The sequence below is a fragment of the Lolium rigidum genome, chromosome 4 (genome assembly GCF_022539505.1).
Source record: "Lolium rigidum isolate FL_2022 chromosome 4, APGP_CSIRO_Lrig_0.1, whole genome shotgun sequence".
Classification (NCBI taxonomy): domain Eukaryota; kingdom Viridiplantae; phylum Streptophyta; class Magnoliopsida; order Poales; family Poaceae; genus Lolium; species Lolium rigidum.
The window spans coordinates 57,988,155-57,998,403 of record NC_061511.1 but is presented as its reverse complement, the minus strand read 5'-3'; positions in this window follow the sequence as shown (position 1 = coordinate 57,998,403).

The following is a 10,249-nucleotide window of genomic DNA, read 5'->3' as shown; positions in this document are numbered from 1 at the left end:
CCGGAGTGTAGACGCCGGAAGAAGGATGCAGGGGAAGTTTCAGTTTTCAAGCGTCTAGGACCTCTCCCGCCACAGAACAAGCATGCTGAGTCCTCTCAAGATGAAGACTTTGAAGAGTCAGAAGGTGAAGAAGAGGATAGGTACCACCGGCCAAGGTGGCGCCCCGATGGACTCAGCCATTCCCAAAAGCGTAGGGTTCAGCGGCTACGCAGCTTGGAGCAAGCCGAAGCACGATACTTGCACACGTTGAGGAAAGCACGGCCCGATCTGGCCGTGAAAATTCAGCAGACTTTGGACGAAGAGACTCGACCACCAAAGAAAGTTTGGCGTCCCAAGCAAACGAAAGCCGATGCAGACACATCGGCTGGCACGAACATGGTGTTTTTCCTTCCATCAGAGTTTCGTGCCCCAGGGATGGAAGAAGTGCCGATAGCACAGTTTGACTGCGGTCCACGGCCAGTCATCTTTGAGAAGCCACGGGAAAAGGGCTACAAACACATGAAGGCCCTGTACCTCAAAGGTTATATCAATGGGCAGCCCGTCGGCGGAATGTTGGTTGATACGGGAGCGGCGGTCAATATAATGCCTTATTCCATGCTACGGCGTTTGGGACGCTCCGAGTGCCGATCTGATCAAGACCAACGTCACACTAAACGACTTCAACGGCCAAGCATCAGGGACGCAAGGTGTCCTGAACGTGGATTTAACCATAGGCCGGAAGACGGTCCCAACGACATTCTTCATCGTCGACAGCAAGAGCACCTACGCTGCCCTGTTAGGTAGGGATTGGATTCACGCTAACTGCTGCATTCCATCTACAATGCACCAATGCCTGATACAGTGGGATGGAGACGACGTAGAAGTCGTGCATGCAGATGACTCGATCGACGTCTCGATAGCCGGCATGAACATTTGGGACTCGGAAGACCAAGAACCACTTTCTGGAATCAGTCTGGACGGCTGTGATCGCATCGAGGTGACAAAAAACGGGGTGAGGCTGGTCTTATCCACCGGCCTGATAGAGTAGCAAGAGCAACATCCATCGACACACGTGGCAAGGCCGATCCCTGCGATCGGCCCCAAAAAATAAAAAGCAAGGATCTCACTGCAAACATGTCACGTAGTCGTGGTAGGGAGACTCCCTCCTGTAGGGGAGCACTTGCAAGTTGTAAACTTCCATTGAGCAATTCAATCAACATGGAGGCCGATTCCTGCGATCGGCCAAAATTATCCTCGCCATACGTTCTGCCTGTGTTCAACGTCGATCTAACAGGCGATGGAAAGCTAGGGTATGGGTTTACGTCAGCTGATGAGCTAGAAGAGATCGACATTGGTCTTGGGGATAAGCCACGACCAACTTTTATCAGCAAAAAGTTAGATCCGCATCTGAGGGGCCTGATGATAGCTCTGTTGAAAGAGTACCCAGATTGCTTTGCCTGGGATTATACAGAGATGCCCGGACTAGACAGGGGTGATACGTCTCCAACGTATCTATAATTTCCGATGTTCCATGCTTGTTTTATGACAATACCAACATGTTTTGTTCACACTTTATATCATTTTTATGCGTTTTCCGGAACTAACCTATTGACGAGATGCCGAAAGGCCGGTTCGTTGTTTTCTGCTGTTTTTGGTTTCAGAAATCCTAGTAAGGAAATATTTTCGGAATCGGACGAAATCAATTCCGGGGATCTTATAATTTCGCGAAGCTTCCAGAGCACCGGAGAAGGGCCAGAGAGGTGCCAGGGGGGCCCACACCACACCCCGGCGCGGCCAGGGGGGGGCGCCCCCCTATGGTTTGGGCAGCCCGTGGCCCCTCCGACTCCGATTCTTCGCCTATATAAGCCGTCGTGACCTAAAAACATCGACAGAAAGAACCACGAGACGAAAACCCATCCAGAGCCGCCGCCATCGCGAAAGTCAATTTCGGGGGACAGAACTCTCTGTTCCGGCACCCTGCCGGGACGGGGAATTGCCCCGGAGCCGTCTCCACCGCCGTCTTCACCGCCATCTTCACCGCCATCGCTGCCTCCATGATGAGGAGGGAGTAATCCATCCCCGAGGCTGAGGGCTTCGCGGTAGCTATGTGGTTCATCTCTCTCCCATGTACCTCAATACAATAATCTCATGAGCTGCTTTACATGATTGAGATTCATATGAGTTTTGTATCACAATTCATCTATGTGCTACTCTAGTGATGTTATTAAAGTAGTTCTATTCCTCCTGCACGTGTGTAAAGGCGACGAGTGTGTGCACCGTGTTAGTACTTGGTTTATGCTATGATCATGATCTCTTGTAGATTGTGAAGTTAACTATTGCTATGATAATATTGATGTGATCTATTCCTCCTACATATGCATGAAGGTTACGGTGTGCATGCTATGCTAGTACTTGGTTTAGTCTCGTTGATCTATCTTACACTAAAGGTTACTAAAATATGAGCATTATTGTGGAGCTTGTTAACTCCGGCATTGAGGGTTCGTGTAATCCTACGCAATGTGTTCATCATCCAACAAAAGTGTAGAGTATGCATTTATCTATTCTGTTATGTGATCAATGTTGAGAGTGTCCACTAGTGAAAGTGTAATCCCTAGGCCTTGTTCCTAAATACTGCTATCGTTGCTTGTTTCTTGTTTCTTGCGTTACTACTGCTGCGTTACTACGCTACCATATTACCACCATCAACTACACGCTGTTACTACTGCTCATATTTATTCATACCACCTGTATTTCACTATCTCTTCGCCGAACTAGTGCACCTATTAGGTGTGTTGGGGACACAAGAGACTTCTTGCTTTGTGGTTGCGGGGTTGCATGAGAGGGATATCTTTGACCTCTTCCTCCCCGAGTTCGATAAACCTTGGGTGATCCACTTAAGGGAAAACTTGCTGCTGTTCTACAAACCTCTGCTCTTGGGGGCCCAACACTGTCTACGGGAAAGGAGGGGGAACGTAGACATCAAGCTATTTTACGGCGCCGTTGTCGGGGAGGAAAGGTAAAAAGGCACTCATACTCCGGTTCCGGGTAACAATACTTTTACGGCGCCATTGTGTTTGTGCTCGAAGCTATTTCCTTTAGATCCTGCAATTGCATCTTTTTGTTTCTTGTTTACACTAGTTAGGCATAATGGAAAACAACAAAAAATTTAGTGAGCTTTTTAATCTTTTTCCTGATTTAGAATTGTTTGGTGCAAACATTAAAAAACCAATGGAACCTCATTTGCATGCTAGTAGCGATGTTATTAGTATGAATGCAATTACTGCTAATGCTATGGAGAAGTCTAAGCTTGGGGAAGCTAGTTTTTGTGAACTTTTTAGCTTCCCATCTTTAGGGGAGAAAATTTGCTCTGATAATACTTTATCTCCCATATGCGATAACTCTAATGATGCTTGTGATATTTTAAATGCACCTACTGAAAGTACTCCATATAAAATACCTATGAAAATTATTGAACGTGTTATGGATAACCGCTATGAAGGGGATGGAACTGTGCATCCTGGAGATCATTTACTTGTTTTTGCATGAATTATGCGGGTTATTCAAGTGTGCAGGTATCTCTATGGATGAAGTGAAGAAGAAATTATTCTCTATGTCGTTGTCTGGTAAAGCGGCGCATTGGCATAAACTGCTGAAGGATGAGCATTCTCTTGATTGGAAGGATATTGTGCATCTATTTTATTCTAAATTCTATCCTCCAAGTGAAATTCACAAAGACCGAAACCGAATATATAATTTCTGGCCTCATGATGGAGAGAGTATTGCCCAAGCATGGGAGAGATTGAAGTCTTTAATGCTCAAATGCCCCAATCATGAGCTTCCGGGTAATATCATCATTGATAATTTCTATGCAAGACTTTCTTTTCAAGATAAGACCTTGCTGGATGCTACTTGTTCTGGATCATTCACGCGCAACAAAGAAGAGTTTAAAAGGGACCTTCTTGATCGGATTAAGGAGAACGGCTGAAGATTGGGAGAACGACAAAGGTAAAGAGTCAGGTATAAATTATGATTATGAATGCATTGAAACTTTTATGGATACCGATAAATTTCGAAATATGAGTGCTACTTATGGTCTTGACTCTCAAGTTGCTGCAAATCTTTATAAAGCCTTTGCTTCTCATTTTGAATTGCCCAAAAAGAATTTTGATAAGTATCATGAACCTTTTAAAGAGGCTTGCATGAAGAATGAAATTGTTGTTAATTATTGTAATGAGCATGCTCAAACTCCTAAGAATGTTATTTCCTATAAGCATGTTAATTTTTGTGGAATACATAGACCTTGTGGAGTTAATCAAATCAAAGATGAATATTGTATCCACCATGCTAATGAAAAAACTAGAAAGTGGTTTAGGGCTCTAGATGATCTTGGTAAAAAAGTTTGTGCCCTCTATCCTTTTATTTGTGAAGTTTGCCATGAAGTGGGTCATTTTAATTTTCAATGCCCCTCCAATGATAATTTGAACCCAATGAGTGCTGCAAATTTGTATTGTGATGATGAAATTACTCCTAATCAGCATGATGAACTTACTTTATTTTTGGGGTGTGAAGAATTGTCGAGAAAAATCTCTTTGTTACATATGAGTGATCTTGATATTGATGATGTCCTGCATGGGTGTTTTTCTTATTGCATTGATAATAGTCATACAAATACTTACATACAAAATATTTTAGAAGATGACACCTTACCAAAATATGATAGGACCGCTGTGTGTTTTCAACTAATTAATGAAAAGGAGGGATCCTCCCAAGTTTCTTCCATTGTTTCGAAAGTAAATCAGGTTATGCGGACAAGCCACCCAAGCCTCTTCCTCCTAAAGGAGGGAACGAGGAAAAGGAGGAGGAGAAGAAGAAGAAGAAGGGAACGAAGAAGAAGAAGAAGAATAAGGGGAATAAAAAGAAAGAGGTAACAACATATCCCCGCGTATATGAGATAACGATAGGTAACCGTAAGTATGTTGCTCCCGATGATTATTGTGATAATGAATCTGAGTACGATGATCTTCCTATACCCTTTACCCATATTAATGATCATGATTTGGAAGAGCACACTAACTTTGATGTTGGAAATCTCTTTGGTACTGATTATGAAAGTAATGATGATAGCATTATTCATGTCCCCTCAAACGATGATATTGAAAGCTCTAAGCTTGGGGATGTTGTGCTCAAAGATCCTATACTTGAGACCTCTACTTTTAGTGAAAATGATGATATCACATATTCTGGTCTAGATAATCGCTATAAAGATGGATATGACACATGTTACAATTATCCTTATGAAACTTGTCATAGTTATGATAGGCTTACCAAAAACAATTTCCTTAATATGCAACTTGTTTACCATGTTCAAATTCTTGATAATAATCCTGCTCAAATTACTATTAATGAGAATAATTCTTCTTATGCCAAATTTAATGATACTTCTATGCATATGAACCATGATAAGAATGTTTTAAGTGATGGGTATATTGTGGATTTCATCAATGATGCTACTGAAAGTTATTATGAGAGAGGGAAATATGGTTATATGCATCTTAATAATATTAAGTTTCCCCTCTTTATGTTGAGAATCTTGAAGTTACTCGTGTTTTATCCTCTTATGCTTGTCACTTTGTTCTTCATGAATTCATTTGTGTACAAGATTCCTCTTCATAGGAAGCATGTTAGACTTAAGTGTGTTTTGAATTTGCCTCTTGAAGCTCTCTTTTGCTTCAAATACTATCTCTTGCAAATGCATCATTAAAACTGCTGAGCCCATCTTAATGGCTATAAAGAAAGAACTTCTTGGGAGATAACCCATGTGTTTATTTTGCTACAGTACTTTGTTTTATATTTGTGTCTTGGAAGTTGTTTACTACTGTAGCAACCTCTCCTTATCATGTTTTTGTGCCAAGTAAAGTCTCTATGGTAAAGTTGATGCTAGATTTGGATTGCTGCGCAGAAACAGCATTGCTGTCTGTCACGAATCTGGGTCTAATTCTCTGTAGGTAACTCAGAAAATTATGCCAATTTACGTGAGTGATCCTCAGATATGTACGCAACTTTCACTAGTTTTGAGTTTTTCCATTTGAGCAAGTCTGGTGCCATTTTAAAATTCGTCTTTACGGACTGTTCTGTTTTTGACAGATTCTGCCTTTTATTTCGCATTGCTTCTTTCGTTGTGTTGGGTGGATTTCTTTGTTCCATTACCTTCCAGTAGCTTTGAGCAATGTCCAGAAGTGTTAAGAATGATTGTGTCACCTCTGAACATGTGAGTTTTTGATTATGCACTAACCCTCTAATGAGTTTGCTTAAAGTTTGGTGTGGAGGAAGTTTTCAAGGGTCAAGAGAGGAGGATGATATACTATGATCAAGAAGAGTGAAAACTCTAAGCTTGGGGATGCCCAGGTGGTTCATCCCTGCATATTTCAAGAAGACTCAAGCGTCTAAGCTTGGGGATGCCCAAGGCATCCCCTTCTTCATCGACAAATTATCAGGTTCCTTCTCTTGAAACTATATTTTTATTCGGCCACATCTTATGTACTTTACTTGGAGCGTCTGTGTGCTTTTGTTTTTGTTTTTGTTTTTGTTGGAATAAATGCTTGTGTGGGAGAGAGACACGCTCCGCTGGTTCATATGAACACATGTGTTCTTAGCTTTATCTTTTAGTGTTCATGGCGAAGGTTAAAACTGCTTCGTTCATTTTTATATGGTTGGAATTGGAAAATGCCACATGTAGTAATTGGTATGATGTCTTGAATAACTTGATACTTGGCAATTGTTGTGCTCTTATTTAAGCTCTTGCATCATATACCTTGCACCTATTAGTGAAGAAATACATAGAGCTTGTTAAAATTTGGTTTGCATGAGTGGTTTCTCTAGAGTCTAGATATTTTCTAGTGAGGTGTTTGAACAACAAGGAAGACGATGTATAGTCTTATAATGCTTGTAATATGTCTTTTATGTGAGTTTTGCTGTACTAGTTCGTGCTTGTGTTTGTTTCAAATAACCTTGCTAGCCTAAACCTTGTATCGAGAGGGAATACTTCTCATGCATCCAAAATACTTGAGCCAACCACTATGCCATTTGTGTCCACCATACCTACCTACTACATGGTATTTATCCGCCATTCCAAAGTAAATTGCTTGAGTGCTACCTTTAAAATTCCATCATTCACCTTTGCAATATATAGCTCATGGGACAAATAGCTTAAAAACTATTGTGGTATTGAATATGTACTTATGCACTTTATCTCTTATTAAGTTGCTTGTTGAGCGATAACCATGTTTACGGGGACGCCATCAACTATTCTTTGTTGGATATCATGTGAGTTGCTATGCATGTCCGTCTTGTCCGAAGCAAGAGAGATCTACCACCTTCATGGTTGGAGCATGCATATTGTTAGAGAAGAACTTTGGGCCGCTAACTAAAGCCATGATTCATGGTGGAAGTTTCAGTTTGGACATATATCCTCAATCTCATATGAGAATAATAATTGTTGCCACATGCTTATGCATTAAAGAGGAGTCCATTATCTGTTGTCCATGTTGTCCCGGTATGGATGTCTAAGTTGAGAATAATCAAAAGCGAGAAATCCAAAATGCGAGCTTTCTCCTTAGACCTTTGTACGGGCGGCATGGAGGTACCCCATTGTGACACTTGGTCAAAACATGTGCATTGCAAAGATCCGGTAGTCCAAGTTAATTAGGACAAGGTGCGGGCACTATTAGTATACTATGCATGAGACTTGCAACTTGTAAGATATAATGTACATAACTCATATGCTTTATTACTACCGTTGACAAAATTGTTTCGTGTTTTAAAAATAAAAGCTCTAGCACAAATATAGCAATCAATGCTTTCCTCTTTGAAGGACCATTCTCTTTACTTTTATGTTGAGTCGGTTCACCTATCTTTCTCCACCTCAAGAAGCAAACATTTGTGTGAACTGTGCATTGATTCTTACATACTTGCTTATTGCACTTGTTATATTGCTTTGCATTGACAACTATCCATGAGATATACATGTTACAAGTTGAAAGCAACTGCTTAAACTTTATCTTCCATAGTGTTGCTTCAATGTCTCTACTAAGAATTTATTGCTTTATGAGTAACTCTTATGCAAGACTTATTGATGCTTGTCTTGAAAGTACTATTCATGAAAAGTCTTTGCTATATGATTCAATTGTTTACTCATTGCATTAACATTGTTTTGAATCGCTGCATTCATCTCATATGCTTTACAATAGTATGATTAAGATTATGTTGGTAGCATGTCACCTCGAAATTATCTTTTATCGTTTACCTACTCGAGGACGAGTAGGAACTAAGCTTGGGGATGCTGATACGTCTCCAACGTATCTATAATTTCCGATGTTCCATGCTTGTTTTATGACAATACCAACATGTTTTGTTCACACTTTATATCATTTTTATGCGTTTTCCGGAACTAACCTATTGACGAGATGCCGAAAGGCCGGTTGCTTGTTTTCTGCTGTTTTTGGTTTCAGAAATCCTAGTAAGGAAATATTTTCGGAATCGGACGAAATCAATTCCGGGGATCTTATAATTTCGCGAAGCTTCCGGAGCACCGGAGAAGGGCCGGAGAGGTGCCGGGGGGCCCACACCACACCCCGGCGCGGCCGGGGGGCGCGCCCCCTATGGTTTGGGCAGCCCGTGGCCCCTCCGACTCCGATTCTTCGCCTATATAAGCCGTCGTGACCTAAAAACATCGACGGAAAGAACCACGAGACGAAAACCCATCCGGAGCCGCCGCCATCGCGAAAGTCAATTTCGGGGGACAGAACTCTCTGTTCCGGCACCCTGCCGGGACGGGGAATTGCCCCGGAGCCGTCTCCACCGCCGTCTTCACCGCCATCTTCACCGCCATCGCTGCCTCCATGATGAGGAGGGAGTAATCCATCCCCGAGGCTCGAGGGCTTCGCTGTAGCTATGTGGTTCATCTCTCTCCCATGTACCTCAATACAATAATCTCATGAGCTGCTTTACATGATTGAGATTCATATGAGTTTTGTATCACAATTCATCTATGTGCTACTCTAGTGATGTTATTAAAGTAGTTCTATTCCTCCTGCACGTGTGTAAAGGTGACTAGTGTGTGCACCGTGTTAGTACTTGGTTTATGCTATGATCATGATCTCTTGTAGATTGTGAAGTTAACTATTGCTATGATAATATTGATGTGATCTATTCCTCCTACATATGCATGAAGGTTACGGTGTGCATGCTATGCTAGTACTTGGTTTAGTCTGTTGATCTATCTTACACTAAAGGTTACTAAAATATGAGCATTATTGTGGAGCTTGTTAACTCCGGCATTGAGGGTTCGTGTAATCCTACGCAATGTGTTCATCATCCAACAAAAGTGTAGAGTATGCATTTATCTATTCTGTTATGTGATCAATGTTGAGAGTGTCCACTAGTGAAAGTGTAATCCCTAGGCCTTGTTCCTAAATACTGCTATCGCTGCTGCGTTACTACTGCTACCATATTACCACCATCAACTACACGCCGTTACTACTGCTCATATTTATTCATACCACCTGTATTTCACTATCTCTTCGCCGAACTAGTGCACCTATTAGGTGTGTTGGGGACACAAGAGACTTCTTGCTTTGTGGTTGCGGGGTTGCATGAGAGGGATATCTTTGACCTCTTCCTCCCTGAGTTCGATAAACCTTGGGTGATCCACTTAAGGGAAAACTTGCTGCTGTTCTACAAACCTCTGCTCTTGGGGGCCCAACACTGTCTACAGGAAAGGAGGGGGAACGTAGACATCAAGGGGCATCATTGAGCATCGGCTACCTCTTAAGAAAGGATTTCGGCCGTTCCAACAACGACCACGGCAGATGAAGGCCGAAATTCTAGAAGAAGTCAAGAAAGAGATTGAGAAGATGTTGAACGCCGGGTTCATCAGGCCATGCAGGTATGCTCAATGGATATCTAGTATCGTACCTGTGGAGAAGAAGGACGGCCGATGGCGCGTTGCCATAGATTTTCGCGATCTCAACAGAGCCACTCCAAAGGATGAGTACCCTATGTCGGTAGCTGAAACGTTGATCAATGCAGCAGCTGGTCATAAGGTTTTAAGCTTCATGGATGGCAATGCCGGTTACAACCAGATTTTCATGGCTCCGGAAGATATACACAAGACTGCCTTCAGAGTACCGGGTTCGGTGGGCTTGTTTGAGTATGTGGTCATGACATTTGGGCTGAAGAATGCCGGTGCAACGTACCAACGGGCCATGAATTG